This window comes from Felis catus, chromosome D4, assembly GCF_018350175.1.
Source record: "Felis catus isolate Fca126 chromosome D4, F.catus_Fca126_mat1.0, whole genome shotgun sequence".
Classification (NCBI taxonomy): domain Eukaryota; kingdom Metazoa; phylum Chordata; class Mammalia; order Carnivora; family Felidae; genus Felis; species Felis catus.
Genome location: NC_058380.1, coordinates 3,121,562 through 3,141,394, shown reverse-complemented (window position 1 = coordinate 3,141,394; position 19,833 = coordinate 3,121,562). Strand labels below are relative to the sequence as shown.

Sequence of the window (19,833 nt, the reverse complement as noted above, 5' to 3'; positions counted from 1 at the left end):
TTAACACGCTGGCATGACGTAATCTACGTATTTCTCATTATCGTTGGTCTGTCTGTGTCTGTGGCCAGGCGTGGGTTGGGACCACTGGCCACCGTGGAGCCGCACGCTCGGGAGCCACAGGGCTGGGAAACTGGGTCACGGCTGGGTCCCGGAGCTGAGCAGGCAGAACTGGACTCCCGGCAGGCCTCTGAAACCCAAGGGAGAGGCTTGGGTTTCAAATGTGGGATCCCGCGACTGCTTCCGGTTCCCTCGGGCCTCCTGTGTGGGGCCCACGGTCCCCTGGCTCTGTGGACAAGACCACACGGGGACGGGCTTGGTTTCCACAGCAACCCCAGGAGGTGGTGGGAATGTGATTTTTAAAATAGATTCTGAGTGCTGAGGTCCTGGAGAGTGGCCTCTGGGGAGAGGCAGGTCCCCGTCACCTGCACGGGCCCCGTGACAAGCCCCGAGCCGGGCGCGGGCCTGCCGGGAGCAGAAAAGAGCTCCATGTCCGATGAGCACACCTCTTTGTGCGGAAGGAGTAGCCAGCTCCGCCCTCGTCCCCTTGTCGCCAGAGCTAATGCTGTCCCTCCTCTCGGCCAGAGAGGAAGCCGCCGGCACCCCGTGCGCCTCGTCCCGGGTGAGCGGGAGGCTCCTGCAGAGGTTCGGGCCACGGCTGTTTGCAGGCCTTTGCTAGCACTTACTAGGTTGCAGATGCTAAACCAGACAGGAAGCTGTTTTCCAAACACAGCAGCTGTCGGGCTCCCCGGACTCCGGGCCAGCACGAGGGGCAGCGGCCTGGCTCGTTCGTCCAGAGCTGCCTCTGGAAGGGGCTTTGCCGGAAGCTGACGGACTTTGCGTGGCGGGGGCTCCCCGGAGACAGGAGCTGGGGCGACGCTGGTAAATGGTCTTTGCCCCTGGAAGGTGCAGACGCCTGTGTGCTCGGAGACGAAGGGGGATCGGTCTTGGGAGGGAAACGTGGCCGCGGCCTGGGTCGTTGTCTTCGCCCTCAGAGTGACCTCCTCCTGGCCATCCTGCCCTGGGGCAGCGAGAAGCAGCAGCAGCCCACGGACAGCAGGAGAGCTTGTTCCCCCAGCAGGGGCCCCCGCCCTCCAGCCACCCCTGCCCGCGGCCACCTTCCTCCAACGGAGGCCCCCGCCCTCCAGCCACCCCTGCCCGCGGCCACCCACGCCGCCTTGTGGTGCATCCCCTGCCCAGCTTGGTGGCGGCCTATCCCCGCTTCCTGGCTTGACTTGAAATGCAAGGGAAGGTCACACCAACAGAGAGGGGCCGCCGCAGAACCATCCGACTGCCCTGCTTCCCTCTCTCTCCACCTCCCTCCGCGGGGAGAAGTTTGCACGCTTTACGGTAACACGCACACAGCCTGGCTTTGCTCCAAACGGAGCCCTGCCGTGCGGTGCCCAGAACGCCCCTGGGCTTTGCTCCGTGTGGCCTCTGCAACGCACACCCCCGCGTGTCGCCCTGCCCCCTGGCTCTGTCCCGTTGCTTGTGTGCGTCCCCGTTTCCGCGCCCGCAGGGTGACCGTTACAGTGTGGCCGGCGGGTGTGAGTGGGGACTCGCGCAGAAGCCGCAGGGCGCTGCGTGGGGACGAGAGCTGCGGTTGTACCTCCGCCGTCGCTGCTGGTGCGGGCCCGCGGTCTCTGTCCTCCCTGCGGGTCTGTGGCCTCGTGCCCGCTCAGAGCCTGGAGCACTGAGATGCCACACGAGGGGCCCGCGGCCCTGTGGCTGCCGTGCCGTGAAGGCCACGCCGTGGGGGACAGCGTGGCAGGCGGTCCTGGCCTCCGCGCCCTCCCTGCCGGGGCCTGCCTGACGCACGAGGGGACCCGCCGGCACGGACCGCAGCCCTTGGCGGGCGGATCTCCCAGCGGGGGCCTCACATGTGGGAGCCCGGACGGATGTCCCTGCTGTGGCCCACGGAGCCGCGAGCCCACGCGGGTTTCAGGGTCGGGGGTCCTCGGTCGTGCCGCGGAGTGGCGGAGGCACGGGCTCCTGGGAGAGGGCGGCGGCCGGGGGGTGCGGTGCCCCGGGAGGAGTGGAGCGTGGCCCTGACAGGTGCCGGGAACGCGATGCTGTGGGTTCATCCCGCACGCTCCCCGGCTCTGGTGAACCGGCAGCGAGGGAACCGTGCCCACGCCTCCTGGAATCACGTGCACACACGCATGGTCCCGGGGCCGCCGTAGCAAGGCGTCACCAACGTGGAGGCTTAGAGGACAGAAATGGATACCCCCCCCCTCCAGTTCTGAGGTCAGAAATCCAAATCAAGGTGAGGGCAGGGCCACGCTGCCTCTGGGGACCTAGGGGAGGGTCCTCCCTGCCTCTTCCAGCTTCCGGAGGCTCCAGACGTCCCTTCGCGTGGCCCACAGCCTGTGTCTCCGTCCTCAGCCGGCCACCTCCCCTGTGTCTGTCCCCTGCGTGTCTCCCGTCAGGACACTTGTCAGTAGATTCGGTGACCACCCCGATGACCCAGGATGCTCTCATCGTAACTCCCTGATCTTGACCTAATTTCCCGTGCAAAGACCCGCGTCCACGGGCTCTGGGTGGGTGCTCTTGGCGACCTTCCGTCGCCCACCAGAAGGCCAGGGAGACGGTCGTGGGGCTGGTGGCCCCGGGCTGGCCGCCCTTCACTTTCCCCAGGATGTATTTCTGCGGGGCTTTATCAGCAGGAAAATGGAAACCGCGGCTGCTTTCTGCACCGGGGGGGGGGAGGGGGGTCTACCAGTGAGAGCGCCGTGGAAAGTCGCTGCCGTGTCAGTCGTTTTTTCATTGACTCAGAGGGGAAACAGGAAAGGGCCCCTTGTCTTTTGATGCGAGTTTTTATCTCTGCCGGTGGGGCCTTTTCTGTTAAGCGGCGTTTCTGCAGAAACACTTGTTGAATTTTTGGCGTGAACAGGAAGTCAGATATGCTGACTAACTTTTCCTTTATTTTAATGACATTTTTCTTATCTGGAAAACGAAGCAAGAACGCGCCTCCTCGGGCCCAGGGTGTGTGCCGTTGACAGTTGCGTTTCAGAGTTCTGGCCTGTCACACACGTGTGTCTTCCCTGTCACACACGTGTGTGTGTGTACACGTGCGTTCATACAACATGGCGGTTTCCTGAAGGTGTGGTCACACCCTGGAGGGCGCGGCGCTGTGGCGTAGACAAGCGTGCTCGGAGACCTGCCGGGAAGCCGTGCGTGGCGCCGTGAGGGCCCTGCGCTTGGCGTCCCTCCCCCATGGTGGAGATTTGGGAGTTTCCCAGTCTGCCACCTCCTTGACCACTTTTCTTCGTGTACCTCGGTGAGTGTTCTCATAGGGAAGAGTCTTCCGGGAAAGCAAGCAAAGCCTGTTTTTTTTTTTAATGTTTATTTATTTTTGAGAGAGGGAGAGAGGGGAAAAACTCAAGGGAGGGGGAGGGGCAGAGAGAGAGGGAGACAGCACCCGAAGCAGGCTCCAGGCTCTGAGCTGTCAGCACAGAGCCTGATATGGGGTTCGAGCCCACAGACTGGGAGATCATGACCTGAGCGGAAGTCAGACACTTGCTTGACCGACTGAACCACCCAGGCGCCCCAGAAGCAAAGCCTGTTTGAAGGCCGTTCACCTGGAAGTTGTTTAACAGACGCAGACGAGTCCAGATTGGAGACCAGCAGGGCCACTGCCTGCTTCCTGTGGCCCATCGGGGTGGGGTGTCCCGAGGGTACAGAGCCCCTCATGTCCAGTGCTCTCCGGCAGGCTACGGTCAGCCTTGGCTGTGCGGGCTGGGCCCCGTGGATGGTGGGGCCCAGAGAAAGGAGTTGGTGTTTGTCATTGGCTGTGTGCGTGTGTGTGTGCATACGTGTGGGCATATGTGTGTGCGGGCACGTGTGTGCTCCTGGAAATTAGGGCGCAGCACATCTTGACTGCGTTGGAAGAGGCCTTCACAGGTTGAGGGGTGTCTGCCTGTTAGGAGGCTCACGGAACTCGTTTTCGACCGTCTCAATTATATTTTAGCCCAATGATAAAACTCATTGCCCACTTGCCTCCGTGCCTCTCGCTTGTCTGGAGTGGTAGAGAATTGATCTCGACATTGTACGTGATGCAGCATGTCTTTCTGGGGGACAGCCGTGCGCCCACACGCTGGGTTGCGAGTCCCCTGTGGTCCACACACGCGGCTGTTCCTGGAACCGTTCATGGGGTGCCGGGTGCTCACAGGGGTGAGGTTCTGCTTGGGAGTGGGGTGGCTCAGGCTGGGTGGCATCTGGAGGGCTGTGTCCCATTATATCAGTCAGCAGGGTTCTTTAGAGAAAAGGAACTGACTGTGTGTGTGTGTGTGTGTGTGTGTGTGTGTAGAGAGAGAGAAAGAAGGAGAGAGAAATGTGTTTTTAGGGAGCGGCTTACATGATCGGGGAGGCTGGCAAGTCTGAAATCTGCAGGGCAGGCCAGCAGGTGGAGACCCTGGATGCCTGGAGGCAGAATCCCTCTCTTCGTGTGTGTGTGTGTGTGTGTGTGTGTGTGTGTGTGTGTGTGTGTGTGTAGGGGGAGGGGGGAAGGACTCTTTTTTCTGCTAAAACCTTCAACTGATTGGACAAGGCCCACTCACATTCTTGAGGGTGATCTGCTTTACTCAAAGCCTCCTGATTTGAATGTTAACTCCAATCAAAACATCCCTTCCCAGAAGCCCTTGGAATTGCTTGACCAAGTATCGGGCACCGTGGTCCAGCCAGACTGACACATAAAATTAGCCACTGCGCCAATCAGTATCCCCAAGTGCCCCAACCCCGTGGCAGGCCACAGGTACGGTGAGTGAGCTTGCTCGGGGTGCTCACCGGGGATGACCTACCTGAGTGGGTGCAACCCAGGGCTCATCCCCAGACGCCAGGGGAGCAGCCAGCCCTGGCGTGGAAGAAGGTGACATTTCTTGTCTGTGGGTGTTGGGAGCAGGCCGAGCCTGCGCTCACTGACCCGGGGCCTCCCTGGGCCTGAGCTTATTCGGGCTGGCGCTGAGGGCCTCCCCGTGAGCCTCAGGGGATGATTCCTGTCCGCCTCCCTCCAGAACGCGCCGCACTCCCCACATGGACACGGGGAGGTGTGTACTAACCGAAGGCCTCACTCCCCACGTGGACTCGGGCAATCCTCGAGAACACGCCTCACTCCCTGCTTGGACGCGGGCGGGGTATGTACTAGCTGGAGGCCTTGGTGCTGTGCCTTCTGGTACTTTCTTTTTCTGTGAAAAACCTTTGTTCAGGTTGAGGTCTTGCCGTTCTGTCCCCACCCCTCGTGAGCTTCGGAGGCTGGCCTCCTGTCCTCCTGTCCTCCTGGCCCCCTCTTATCTGGCCTCTTGACCAGCCTGCTAATTTGACGATAAATAATCAGGGTCAAACAGAAGACAAGCAGTGTGGTGTCCTGGGGCGGGCATGGCTGGCCATTTTTGTGGGTTTGGAACTGACCCCGCCTGGCGGAGAAGTGGAGGAAAGCAGGGAGCGGTGCTCCGGGCCCCCCCAAAATGGTAAAGGAGGTGATTTCTCTCTCTCTTCCATCAGGTCTGGTGTTGGAGGGGAGCAAGTGAGAGAGTGGATGGCAGAGGGAGGAGGCCGGTCCCGGAGCCTGGAGGGGCTCAGTGGGGCAGGCAGTGCGGCGGGCACAGGTGTCGGGGCCGTGACCCTGGGGTCGGGCGGCAGGAACGAGCATCAGTTCTCTGGGCCTGGCGCTCGGCGTGTGGCTCGGCTCCCCCACGGGCTGAGGCTCAGAGAGGAGGATCCCCCGACACCCAGGTCCACAGGCCCCCCTCACTCCTGGGTCTGCGAGGTCACCGTGTGGGTGCCACGTGCCCCGGCCTTGGACGCGTCCCGCGAAGCCTCTGCTCTCCCTGTTTCCCGGCGGCCTGGGTGTACCTGTTTGTGGCTGCTCTGGGGTCCACGGCGTGGACCCTGGTCCTTCTGCAGGGCTGGTGGGCCACCCCGTGGGCACCTGAACCTGCCCCTGCCCACTGCGGGGGGCTGATTAGAATGTGCCGGCCCCGGCGCTGGGGGACAGGGGCCGATGGTGACAGCAGGTGCCTGAGCGAGACGGCAGCTCCAGGCCTGCCCCCAGGGTCTAACGCCCTGGCCACTCCTCTCAGGAGTGCCTTCTGGAGTTTTCCAGGGTGGTCTGGCGGGGCATCCGGGGCTCCACAGCCGGCACCCCTGGGGGCACACCCGGGACAGACCTGAGACCTGACATCAGCCCCCACATTTCACCGGGAAAGGTTCAGCAGGAAGAACGGGGCAAATTAAGTGAAAACGCTTCCTGAGTCTTGCTCCTCTTTGAGGGACACATGTCTGCACAGACGTGTGCCTGCTGGTCCCCATGCTTTCTGCCCCAGCCTTGGCCAGGATGTTCTGGGCAAGGTAAAACCTGGAGGGGCTGACAGTGGGTGAGCTGGTCCACGTGCTCCGAAGCTGGGGTTCTGCGGGGAGGTCTTGGGGAGAGCAGCCTCGCCCCCGGAAAGGAGGGAACCAGATGCAGTTTACAGAGGTTATTTGCTGGGTCCTCTCTGTGTACGCAGGGGGGGTATTCCTGGAAATGAAGAACTTGGAGACGTTCGGATCGGTTTATATCTGTGTGTCCAGCACAATGTTTGTGATGTTCTTATTTGGATTAAAAGGACGCGATTTCTTGACTCGGGCACCAACGCAGAGTTTAAGGGGAAGTTGATTCCTGCAGAAGGCTTGCGCCACACAGAGCTGGATGCATGAGTCATACTGTGTTTATCTGTCGCTGGTTCTTGGTACCAGGGGTCCGTATGCTGCAGTTCGCATTTGCCCATCTTTGGGGCTAAGCTTCTCGGCAGCCAGTGGGGCGGCAGGAGGGCTCACGCCCAGAGGCTGGCGCCCGGGGGTCTACAAAGTGGCTGCAGGTTTTCCAAATCTGGAGTGTGGGCCCCACCACCCGGTGTGGCTGCTGGGGGTCCGGACCTGCTGCGGTGGGGGCACCACCCGCCTGCTTTCTCTGCCCCCTCCCCTGGGGAGAGCCCCAGGAGGAGAGGACGCAGAGGGTCCGACCATCTGTCACGGACTGATTTGCCCGGAGTCTCTGTGGCCGTGTGTGTCTGCATGAGGTTCCGTGTTCTGGTCCGCCCAGTTGTGGCCGAAAGTGCAGGCTGGTTCGTCAGACCTCGGATGTGTTTTACTTAGGTTTTGGTTGCCTCCTGTAGGGAGCAAAGAGTGAGTCTTTGAAAAATCCAGAGGATTGGGCAGAGTGACCACCGGTCTCTGCTTTGGTCCCGGTGACCGTGTGAACAGACCCCGTCCCGTGCGTAAGGGAGCCTGCTGGCTGGACAGAACAGCGATGCGTCTCCAGCGAGAGCTGCCGTTCAAGTCTCTTCCTGCTTGCTTTTACGACTCGCTGTGTTGTTTTACTTTTATGCAAGTACAGTTTTGTAAACCTGCCATTGTAGCCATTTTTTTTTAGTTTTAGTCATTTATTGAGAGGGAGAGAGAGAGATGGCGGGGAACGAGAGACGGGGAGAGAGTTTCTGAAGCTCTGGGCTGAAAGCAGAAAGCCCACCATGAGGCTCAAACTCAAGAACCGTGAGATCACGGCCAGAGCCAAAGTCGGACACTTAACGGACTGAGTCACCCAGGCGCCCCTCTAACCAATTTCAAGGGTACAGTTTGGTGACATTAAGGACGTTCACATTGTTGTGAAACCACCGCCGCCATCTGTCCCCAGAACTTTCTCATCTTCCTGAAACTCTGTCCGCATTACATAATAAGTCCCCCGCCCTTCCCCAGCCCCTGGCGCCCACCATGTCTCCGTCTCTGTGAGCTTGACCCTCAGGGGACCTCGAACAGATGGAATTACAAAGTATTCGTCCTTCTGTGTCAGGCTAAGAAACGAAAGCGTTTCTGAAAACATCACAATCCCACGTGCACACAGGCACACCTCCTTTTATTGCACTTTATTTTCGCGTGCTTTGCCGATAACCGCGTTTTTTACAGACTGAAGGTCTGTGGCAAGCCTGCGTCCCACGGTATCTCCCGCCCTTTCCTTATCACGATATGTGTCACGGTGATCCGTGGTCCGTGCCTGCGACTCGCCCAAAGCTCGGATGACGGTTAACGGTTTTCAGCAGTAACGTGTTTGTGACTAAGGTGTGTGTGTTGTTTTTAAATTTAAAAAAAAAATTTTTTTTTAACGTTTATGTATTTTTGAGACAGAGAGAGACAGAGCATGAACGGGGGAGGGTCAGAGAGAGAGGGAGACACAGAATCTGAAACAGGCTCCAGGCTCCGAGCTGTCAGCACAGAGCCCGACACGGGGGCTCGAACCCACGAACCGCGAGATCGTGACCTGAGCCAAAGTCAGAGGCTCAACCGACTGAGCCCCCCAGGCACCCCGAGGTGTACAGTTCTATTGTGAGCGTTAGAGCTTGTATAGTTCTGTGTGACCACCACCATGGTTGGACACAGAACAGTTCCATACCTCCCCCCCGCCCAACCTATCCTGTTCTCTCCCTTTGTGTTTACCCATAACTACCCACTATACCTGATCTTCTCGGTCCCTGAGTTAACCTTTCAGGAACAGCTAATACGTGGAGCCGCGTGGTGGGTGGCCTTCCGCGCTGGCCCCATCCACTCAGCATCGTGCTGCATGAGGGACAGCGCATCTGTTTCACTATAGCATTCCATCGCATGCTTGAACACTTGCGGGTTCCCTGAAGGCACAGCTTCATTTCCTTGGGATGAATGCCCAGGAGTCGAATTGCTAGATCATAGGGTAAGCACGTGTGTTACTCTATCAGAAAGCACCAGAACGTCTCCTGGAGTGGTTGCAGCGTCTTACGGCACGACGGCATAGTTGTTCAGTCTGCAGACCCAGCAACCATTCAGTAGCTCCACATCCTCACCTGCACTTGGTGTCGCTACTCGTTGCCTTTTCGGCCATCCCCGCGTGTGGACGGTGTGTCTCATCGTGGCTTTCATTGGCATGTCCCCATGGCTGATGACGTTGGCCATCTTCCCACGTGCTCATTTGCCATTTGTACATCCACGCCGACCCAGTGTCTGTCTGGGGTCTTTCGCTCACGTTTTAACTGGATCGTCTGTTTTCTTCCTGTCGAGTTCTGAGAGTTTGTCACGTGTTCCGAATACAAGTTCTTTATCAGATACATGACTTGCAGGTACTTTCTCTGTGTTTGTCTTTTAATTCTTGTAACCGGATCTTTTACAGAGCATAGCGTTCTAATTGCGGTTAAGTTCAGCTTAGCGGTTTACGATCATCGTGGAGCACGCAGACGCAGGGCTCATTTCACGTTGGGGACCTTGTGTCCTGTGACTTTGCTAAACTTTCTTGTTGATTCAGAGAGCTCCTTTTTAGAGATTCCTTAGGCTTTCCAACGTGAGATAATAAGGAGATGCCACAGACAGCCCTGTGCACACACGGCCCACACCGTGGAGGGGGTAGCCCGATTTCTCAGTAACCGCAGACCGCCAGAACTCACCCGCGAGGAAACAGACAGCCTGCCCGGTACCGTAGGCGCCAAAGCATCTGAATTCACGGTGAGGAACCTTCTGAAAAAGCCATCTCCAGACCCGGATGGGTTTACCGGCAAATTGTACCAAACATTTAAGGAGTAACAGCCATTTCATACAGTCTTTTCCAGAAAACAAAAGAGGAAAAAAAATAAAAGAGGCAATCCTTCTGTCTCTTTATTTCATCTTTGCTAACTTGTATGTATTGCATATATTTTTCTTGCCCCCTTCCCTGGCCAGGCCTCTGCTGCAGAGTCAGACAGGAGCAGGGAGAGGGGACATCCGGTTGTCCCTGTCTCGGGGGAGAGCGTTCAGTCTCCCCACTGCGGTCCTTGTTGGCTGTGGGTTTCTTCATAGACGCCCTTTATCAGGGTGTGGGGTCCCCGCCTTTCTGTGCCTCGCTCGCTGATTTTATCGTGAGTGAACACCAAATTATTTCCGGGGCTCTTTCTACATCAGTCGATACACTCAGGTGGTTTTTCCTTCGTGGACTCCCAGCAAGCTGTGTTACATTTACTGATTTTGCATATGGAGCCAGCCTCGCGTCCGGGGATAAACTCTATTTGGTTGTGGTGTACCTTAACATACACGTCGGATTCTGTTTATGGATATTTTTTTGAGGATTTTTGCATCTGTGTGTGAGGGATACAGGTCGGCAGTCTTTCCGTGCAGTGTTCGTCTGGTTTTGTTATCAGAGTGATCCCGGCCTCATCTAGGTTGGAAACCTTTTCTTCCTCTTCTGTTTTCTGGAAGAGATTGTGTGAAATGGCTGTTACTCCTTAAATGTTTGGTGGAATTTGCCGGTAAAGCCATCCGGGTCTGGGGATGGCTTTTTCAGAAGGTTCCTCGCCGTGAATTCAGATGTTCAGTTGCGTTGGCGCTTACGGTACCGGGCAGGCTGTCTGTTTCCTCGCGGGTGAGTTCTGGCCATCTGTGGTTACTGAGAAATCGGGGTACCCCCTCCACGGTGTGGGCCGTGTGTGCACAGAGCTGCCTGCATTTCCTCAACTGTTCGTGTGTCTCTGGAGTCCGCAGTGATGACACCTCTTTCTCCAGATACTGAGAATGGGAGCGTATCCGATCTCGTGTTTGAAATGCAGCCTCTGGAAGGAGGCGTCATCGCAGCCGGGGCATTGCCCCATCTCCCTCAGCGCGGTTCCCTGGGCCCTCGAGATGTCCCCCGGGAGTAGCAAGTGAGGGGCGGCAGGAGGAACAGGAAGGCTGTTAAGCCACTGGGGCAGCAGTTGGTGCCCAGGGTCAGAAAGTGCATACGCGCCCCCCGGTGACCTGCACGTCCTCGTGTGTTTCCAGAAGCATCAGGCTGCTCCCGGGGAGAGTCTCCCCAAAGGACGGGGGACGCTCTCTGCCTGGTTCATGATGCTCAAGGGGACCCTTCCGGGCACGGCGGCTGCAGAGCTCATCAGTTCCTGTTTCATCCGTTTCCGATCAAGGCTCACGAGCTGGGTTGCTCTTGAAACCCTGGCGAAGTCAGTCCACGTGGAGCTTTCTCTCTGGGTTCACGCAGAGCTTGCTGGTGGTGCTGGCTCACCCGGCAGGGCCAGGAGCCAGGGCGTCCGCAGCACGTCCTCCCTTATGGGATGCCTCGTGAACCCTAGAGTAGACGTTTCTAGGCTGACGGGCTGTGGGTTGGGGCTCAGTCCGCTCGCGCTGCTATAACCAAGCCCCGCAGGCCGGCGGCCTCTGAACAACACAGCCTTGTTTCTCATGGTTCTGGAGGCTGGAGGCCCGAGACCAGGGTGCTGGCCCGGCCGGGCCAGGGCCTGCTTCCAGGTCTCGGGTCACAAGCTTCATTCACGCTGTATCTTCACATGGGGGTGGGGGGGGGGCGGGGACCTGGGGCTCCCGGGGTCTCTTCTAGAGGGTACTAGTCCCTCTGCTGGGGCTCCACCCTCACGACCCAGTCACCTCCCAAAGGCCTGCCTCCTGACGCCATCACATTGGGGGGCAGGATCTGACACGTGAGTTCTGGAGGACACAGACCTTCCTCCAGTAGATGCTGATATTGTAGCATCTTCCTATATGAGGGAAAAGGTCAGCTGGGGAGCGATTCACAGAGCAAGATTAATTTTGCTTCATTTAATTAAACAGTGTGTGTCTCGGGGCTTTAGAGTAGGAGAGGGATTTATACGCAGTCGAGGGAACGTGTTTTGCGCATGCGGAAAGACTGCTCCGGGCACGCCAAAGCGCTGTCCTGCGTGCATGTGCAGTTTCCTACGTGATTTCACGGCCGGGCGACCACCCTGGTTGCCGGGTTTGGGCTGCCGTTGGCCTCGCTGTCCCGTGGCAGGTGCATCCTCCTGCCCCCCGTCTGCTGTAGGCTGCGTGTGTGGCGTCTGGGGCGGGGACGTTCCAGGCGGGGCGTCGGGAGGGCCGTGCGGGGTGCGGGGCACCCCCGCGACCTTGTCCCTGCAGCAGCTGATACGACTTACCGCCCTTCTGGGTGTGATTTCCGGCCTTATTCTAAGGTAGCACATGTTTCCCGTAGGAAGTGCAGAAAGGAGGGAAATTAACACCGGCTCCTTGGCCGAGAGCATCGGGGGGGGAGGGGCATTCCTTTGGTGCCCACAGCCCCCATGTCTTCGGGGCTGAATTGTAGGCACTGAACGCCGGCGTGCTGCCTCAAGGGGCGTCCATGGGGGTCTGAGGTCTCAGAAGATGGGCAGGAGGACCGAGAGGGTGTGGAAGTACGTGGGGGGCACACGCTCCCAGGAAGGGGCTCCGTGTCCGCGTCCATGCGTGGCCACCAGGAGGGAAGCAGGCAAGGGCCGTGGGTGGCGGTCCCTCCAGGAGAGGAGGGCCCACGCCACGTGCGGTTAACTCTGGGGATTAATAATTCACCTTCTTTCCGGCAGGTCGGCGACATTTTAGTCTTGTGCTATGATTGCTTGTTAAAGAGGAAGGGAGCCCGCCGTAAGGCCGAGCTTTCTGGAGCTTGTGCCTTAGAACCTCGTGGTTCCATAGTAACGAGAGGGCTGGGGGCCGTGGAGACAGAGCCCCATCTTGAGGAAAGTTCCAGTCGTTGACGTCGGATTCACATTTGTCAGCGCCCTCCGACACACCCCGGAAGGCAGCCGCCCCCCTCAGCATCCCAGGAGGACGGAACTCGTGGGAGCGCACCGGCCGTCGGGCACGCACCTGCCGTGGGGGCCCCGTTCCGGGTATGGATGAGCACACACGGCGCGGTGGGGGGTGCCGTCTGGCTGTGTCCCGGAGGGGTGCCCGCACGCACCGACCAGCCCGGGCCCTGACACGGACGTTCCTGAGCGTGGCCCCACACAGAGGAAGCCCCCGCCGTCCCAGCCAGACCCTTGTGTGTGTTCTGGACAGGAGTGACCTCTCTCTTCCCCAGACGGCCTCCGGGGTGAGCGTGTGCCCCGCTGGAGCGTGCTCACCGTTGTCATGCGGTCCGTAGCCGTCAGCGTGTCTGGGGAGATGCACGCACGCTGGCGAGGTCTTAGGGGTGTGGGGACCCGGGCGAACGCATGTGGCTTCCCTGGCAGTGGTCTCACAGAAGGGGAAGCCCTCCCTCTGCTGTCCAGGGCTCTTAGAGATGTAACCTGGCGGAGAGTCACAGATTGGCGGGAAGAGAAGGCATTGAGCCGCCACTGTGTGTGTTTGTGTGAGAAAGAGGAATCTTGTCTTTTGTTCATGCCATTTAGCCTTTTATGTGTCCGGTCCCAGGCAGCTCAAGGCGGGGGGAGGGGCTGGTCCCCAGCTCCCCACCCCGACTCCCCTGCAGAAACACAGGAGTCCTTCTCGACCCCACCCCTCCCCATCTCCCCCTGCACCATCGCCTGGCTGGAGACCCCTTTCCTCCCAGGTCTCAAAGCCCCGCCCCTCCCCACCCCCGACCTGAGACTTGGGAATGAGCAGCTTTCTGGGGGAGCCCCTGGGGTGAGTGTTTGCACAGTTTGGTGCGATGCAAGAAATCAATAGCCACAAGGACAGCCCTCCTTGGCAGGTTGCAGATGAATTCTGTCCTCTGGCCGCACAGTTGACTCCGTCCCGTGGGAAAAGCCATTCTGGGCCTGTCGGAGATCATTCCAGTATATTCCTTTACTCCACGTAATGTTTTATGGAGCTGAGATTCACATAACATAAAATGGACCACGCTGCCGTGAACAACCCAGGGGCATCCGGGACATTCACAGCGTGGGGCGACCTCCACCTGGGTCTGGTTCCGGGACACTTGTCACCCCAGGGGAGCCCCGTCCCCATTAGGCAGTCACCCCCCCGCCTTCCCCCACCCAGTTCTCCACTTCTCCTTCGAAGAGAAGTAACACCTCGTTGGTTCCTCATGAATAATGAGTCAAATAACATTCTTCACATGTCATTTTTTTTTACAACGACCTTTTAACAACCGTCCTGCCCTTGGCTGAGCCTCAGTGCCCTCCATGGGGTGCGGGGGCTGAGAATCTGGTCATGGTGGGGGGGAGGGGGTTGGTGAGCTTCCCACGTGGGCTTTCCCCGTCTTGTCGCCTGGGCGAAACTGAGTCACCGTCCTGGCTGGGGCTCTGCCCCCCCAGGCGAGTGCGCGCTGGTTCATCTTCCCGTGACCGGTGGCGTGTAGTGTGTGAGAGGTTCACAGCTGTGGAGAGGGCTCAGTGCCAAGAACAGAAATATATCTGAAAACAAGAAAGAAATCCCATAGCGTCCGGAGCCCACGGGCGTGCGCTGTAGCCATACGCGGCCGCCGAGCAGGGCAGAACCTCGCCGCGGAACGGTCTTGGCCCCCGTGGTGGTGGCCGGGACGTGGCCTGGCCTGTCCCCAGAAGGCTGCGGGCCGCCTGCACCCCCTGCTCCCGGCAGACTCAACATGAAGCATGATTTTGTTTAAAGCCTCCACTTGGTGAGGGCTGAACCTGTAAGTGGCCCGAGTCACGATTAGTCTGACTCGTGGGCCCTCACCCTAGCGGGACCGGCAGGTTTTGAACTCTGTCATCCGAGACCCTGGCTTTTCCCGCTCCTGCAGCCGTGTGGGGACGTGGGGACGGGCCTGTCCCAGCTCTGCAAAACCGGCAGCTGCGGGCGGGGGCTGCCGACTTGGAGCAGGAAGAGAAAGCCCCCGGGGAGCCCCACGGAGTAGATCCGGCGTTCCGGGAGACGGAGCCTGTCTGTGGGGAGGGCCGGCTCGTTCGGAGGACAGACGGCTGGCGTGAGCTTCAGGCGCATCCTCCGCTCAGCGTGGGCTGTGGCTGCATCGTGGGCGGCCGTGGAGGGCGGCGTTGGTCTGCGACCCTGAGTGACCCGCGTTGCCGTTAGCCAAAGCCCGGGATCTTAGGACATGTTCATTTTTTCAGGTTTTAAAGAAAAAAAGTTTATTTATTTTGAGAGAGAGAGAGAGAGAGAGAATGAGTGGGGGAGGATCAAAGAGAGAGAGGGAGCGAGAATCCCAAGCAGGCTCCGTGCTGTCAGTTCAGAGCCCGATGCAGGGCTCGAACCCACGAACTATGAGATCATAACCTGAGCCGAAAGCAAGTGTCAGACGCTCCACCAGCTGAGCCACCCAGGCGCCCCGTTCCTTCACGTTTCACACATTCTGTCATCTTGTAAAAACCTGTTTTGTAGGGAAAACAGGGCTCACGTTATGCAGGTGTGCCCCAGAGAAAGGCATCTCCAGGCCGCGTGACTGCTCCTGCTAGCTTAAGGGGAGACCGTGGGTGTCCGCTTCCCAGCTTTGCGGGAGACACAAGGACCACAGGGCTCGTGACCCTCCCTCTGGGAGTTAGGAAGGCACCCTGTCGGAGTCATGGAGCGGAGTTCCCCACACGTCCCGGCGTCTACACCGGCGAGAAGCTGAGTTTCCGGGATTTGCGACTCAGCGTGGCCGAGCCGTTTCTAGGCTTGTCCGGACCAAACCGAGTCCGGCCAGCTGCTGGGAGAGGCGGGTTGCTGAAACTCACCCCACCCTCTCTTAAATCCAACCCGCTAATCCACGGCTGCTGCAGAAACACACATCAGCCCCAGGGCCAGCAGGACTCCTGGGTCAGAGAGGCTGAGGACAAGTGGTTTCTGTGCACAGGCCACTCCCCACGGGAGGAGGCAGATGGGGGCGGGGCAGCTTTTCCAGGTTTGTTTTGACAGCTTTCTTGTGTGGACACGTCTCGTGGAGGCTGGCGGGCGTCCCCGTTGTCCCCTTGGCTACTGGACGAGGTACGGCGGCCCGAAGGACACACACCCACAATTTGGTGGCATTGTGGTCTTTATGTCCCCTTATATATTTAATTCTTTGGGGACGTTGTTAGTTTAAGCTGTCGAGGGTCTGCTGGGAAGGGAGTTTCGCTGTGAACACCTGCCCGTGTCCCATCCTCATCCATAGCTAACACAGGCCTCTGGAAGGTCCCGGATGGTCATTGGCCATGTTCCTTCTAGAAAATGCTTCCCACTGACAGCGGGGAGCCCTGGGTTCGAGGCTCGTGCACATGTGTCTGCCTGAGCGGGAGCCCCAGAAGTTTTCCATCTGTGGGATATTTAAGTCACCCACCACGTCCTCCTCAGAAAGCCTGTCATGTGGACTGCACCACGTTTGGGGAGAGAGCGTTCTGCGGTCCCAGGGATCCTGGCCAGGCCTTCCCTCCCTCCGGGGGCCCAGGGAGCTCCCCTTCCGTGTCAGGAAACCCCCACCGTTGTTACCTTTCACACTGTATGTAGTCTGCTTGCAAAAGGCAAATTAAAAGGAAATGCTTAAGAAGATTTAAAAGCATATTCTAGAATGTGTGTCGAGGTGGAAAATCAGCTCATTTAAGCGGTTCGTGAGTTCCTTGCGCGGACGCAGAGCGGTTGTGCTCTTCCGTTCCCACTGCGGCCCATCCGTGGTGAGGGTCTGGGGGACGCGGCCTGAACCCAGGAGGCCTCTGTGAGTCGCTGACCGCTGGCTGGGGTGTCCTCCCCGTGAGAGCAGGGACCGGGCCGTCTGCGAGGTTGGCTTCGAGGCTCGGATGGTCGGGGTCACTCACTCATGCTTCAGACCTGTGCCCTCTGGCGCTGTGTCGACATCCCCCGGGCGCGGGCGGTCCACGTGTGGCTGGTCAGAGCCGCGGGTGTGGACATGCGCCACAGGCTGGGAAGACCTGGGCTCAGGAGGGGCTGTTCACTACCCTGTTCGTGGCTGTGAGTTGCTTGTGATTGTCTTCGGATTTGCGTTGGGCTGAGTGAAAGATACTGTAAGAACTAATTTCAGCTGTTTGTTTTTACTCTTTCAACATGACTTCTGGAAACATCTGAAATCGCACACTTGGCTTGAATGTGGCTCACCGGGCGTCTCGGTCAGCAGCACGGATCCAGCAGGGGGGACCCTGTTTCTTTCGGTTCCTGCATCCACCAGGCCCGGCCCGGGGGGCTGGGAGGCCCTGACTAGAAACAGACACTCAGACTTTGAGAAAACCGCTAGACCCGCGTTAAGCGCCACTGTTTCCCCATCTCTGTGGACATTTACGGACAGATGGCCGGCCCTTATCAGACAAGTGGGTTCGGCGCTCGTTTGTGTTTCTCCAGCGCGGGGGACCCAGCACTCTGCTTGGCGAGCGCGCTTGGGCCCCGAAAGGCCCCCCAGGCTCCCTGTTCTCCAAGCCTCCGTATCCCTGTTTTCCGTGGACGCAGAAACGTGCGGCGCGGTGGCCCGACGCCCCCCGCCAGCTGTATCCTGCACGCAGCTGTTGGTGAGCCGAGCCCACGCGGCGGTGACGGAGGGACCGCCGTTTAACCCTGTCCTGCCCCCAGATGTGCGGCTGCATGGGCTTCCCTGGGTCCTGCTGACGGGGGCCACCGTGGGGGCCGCTGTGGGCCCGCGGGAGTCCCGGGAAGAGGCCCGTGGGCGTTCCCACATCTGGCTGGGCTATTTATATCCCACAAAGGCCTGTTTTCCTCTGAAAGCGTGGGCATGTGGCAATGCTGTCATGCACACGGGCAGAGCCAGTGAAACGAGCCTTTCATTAAATGACTAGCTGGTGCGTCCAACACGTTCTCATCCATGTGCCCCGGCCTCGGGGCGTCGCATCTGCCCTGCTGCGTGCTGCCGGCACGTGTACTGGGCGTGGGCGGAGTGCGGCCCCCAGGGGGGCCCCACTCCCAGTGTCCTGTGTCTCGATGGCATGCCCACGCCCCCCCCCCCGGGGGGAGGACAGGCCCCTGCAGACCCCCTGTCTGCACTGCAGTCCCGTGCAGGGCAGCGAGATGGTCCTGGGTGCACGGGAGGGAAATCCAGTGGGGAGGGGTGCGGAGACGAAGAGCCTCATTGAGAAGGGCGGCTGAGGAAGGGAAGACAGCACCATGCCTGGGTTGGGGAGGAGCGCTCCAGGCAGAGGGGACAGCAGCTGCAAAGGCCCTGAGGCAGCAGTGCGCCTCCTGCGTTCAGAGGACGTGGGGAGCCTGGGGGCTTCTTGGCGCTGGGGGTCCTGAGATGGGAGCCGTGGAGCCAAGAGTTTGGAAAGACCCGCAGGCTTCCGGGGAGAATGGAGCACCTGGGGTGCAGGGTGCCCGCGTAGGAGGCCGTGAGGTGGTCTGGAGAGAGGACGGAGAGACAGGCGAGGGTGCAGCAGCCGGGCTGGGACGATGGCCCGATTGCCTCTTGCTGAAAGGTGGAGCCTGGGGTGGGTGGGGGTCAAGGATGCCCTTAGGTCTGGCCGATCAACTAGAGAGTGGAGGCCAGCCCCCCACTCCCCCAGGAGGTGTCGGCAGAGCAGCCGGGGCAGAGGGCCAGTCTCCCGGAGGGTGGGCAGCCTGCCTGGGGAAAAGCCTCATTCGTTCGTCCATCAGCTGAGGTTGGCTGTGTGGGACGCGGGACGGGCCAGCCCCCGGGGAGTCCCCGCCACAACTGGAGAGACGGGTCAGGTGCACGAAGGTACGAAGGTGGGGCGTGGCAGGGTTCCCAGGGGTCTCAGCAGGTGGCTGTGCGCCGGGTGGGGGCGGGGGTGCGGCAGAGGTCCTAAAGGGCACCCACTGAGCTCTGCGGGGTGCTGGCCGCCAAGGCATCTGGAAGCAGGGCTGGGAGTGTGGGAGAGGCAGAGGCCACCCATGGGGAGCCCTGGCCTGGTTTTCGGAGTCTGTGCAGCCTGTGTGGTTGGGGACAGGAGTGGCTTTAGGAAGGAGGCGCCTCCCTCCTCCAGTGTAGACCTCCTACCCTACCCTCCTCATGCCTGTCCCCCGCCCCCCCCCCGGAAGGGCAAGTCACCCCCCAGGGGCATGGACGGCCCCACCTCTGGGTCAAGCGGGGCCCTCCTTTCTGCAGGCACATCTGCCTGCTGCCTCACTGTAAACCAGGAGGGGCCAGGTTGTGTTCATCACAGAGGAGAGTTCGTGTGTCTTGTGGTCTCGGCCGTATTTGGGGGAGGGGATGATTACTGACCGGCCCGGGCTCCCTCGTGAACTTGGACCGGGTCCCACTTGGAGCCGCCCACCCAGGCTCCGGGATTGGTGTTGTGGTCCCTTGTAGCATGCTGAAGAGTGGCCCCCAAAGAAGTCACGTCCCAGGCCCTGGAACTTGAGTGCCACCTTGTCTAGAAACAGGCTCTATGCCGACGTGATTCAGTTATGGATGTTGTGGGGAGGTGACCCTCGGTTGCCGGGTGGGCCTGAAATGCCATCACAGTGGCCTTCTGCGAGGAGGTGGCAGGGGCGGGCAGGGAGACTGAGACACAAGAGAAGGTGATGTGAACACAGAGCTGAGATTAGAGTGGTTTGGGCACAAAGGCTGGTTTTAGGTGGCAGCTTGATGGGCCGCCGGTGCCCACGTACTTGGTCTGGCAGCCTTCTGGGCATGACTGTGAGGGTGTTTCTGGATGAGATTAGCGCTCGAATCAGAGGGCCCGGGAAAGCAGACTCCTCCTCAGTGGGGGTGGGCCTTGTCCAATCAGGTGAGGGCCTGGATGGAGCAGAGAGGCAGAGTAAGGGAGAACGCCCTCTCTGCTAGGCTGCTTTGGGCTGGGTCGTGGTTCTGTCCCGCGTTCAGGACTGGACTGGAGCTGGGACTCACACCATCTATCCTCCCGGGTCTCCAACTTGCCGACTGCACATCTCAGGGCCGATCAGCCTGCATGACTGCGTGATCTGATTTATTATACTAAATCTCTTTACGTGTACACGTCCTGTCGATGCTTTTCCTCTGGGGACCCCGACCAACCCAGTGGCCACAGATTAAGGGATGCGGGCAGCCACCAGAAGCTGGCAGGGGCGAGGGAGGGTCCCGTCCGGAGCCTGTGGAGGGGCCGCGGCCCTGCTGACACCATCATCTCAGCCCGGTGAGACCGATTTCAGACTCGTGGCCTCCAGAACAGCAAGAGAATGGATTTCTGTTGTTCTGAGCCACCCAGTTTGCGGTCCTCTGTTCGAGCCGCCACAGGAAAAGAA

The 19,833-nt window shown here is 59.6% G+C and overlaps 1 protein-coding gene and 1 long non-coding RNA gene across 3 annotated transcripts in view; one reads left to right on the top strand and one right to left on the bottom strand.

The window, feature by feature from the left end:
* The window catches only part of SEMA4D (semaphorin 4D), a 93,367-nt gene that overhangs the window by 13,173 nt on the left and 60,361 nt on the right, over window positions 1-19,833 (top strand). Inside the window, exon 1 of one of the 2 annotated variants that reach the window (XM_023243226.2) lies at window positions 3,066-3,277. The exons of the other annotated variant lie outside the window; for it this stretch is intronic. The gene's annotated coding sequence lies outside the window, so the exon portion shown is untranslated. Of the gene's footprint in view, window positions 1-3,065; window positions 3,278-19,833 lie in introns of those variants that run through there. 2 annotated transcript variants of the gene reach the window in all.
* On the bottom strand, window positions 13,809-19,335 carry LOC123381647. Its single transcript, XR_006588926.1, has 2 exons — window positions 18,833-19,335; window positions 13,809-14,114 (listed from the first exon to the last, which is right to left on the bottom strand). It is a non-coding gene; the product is annotated as an uncharacterized LOC123381647 (long non-coding RNA).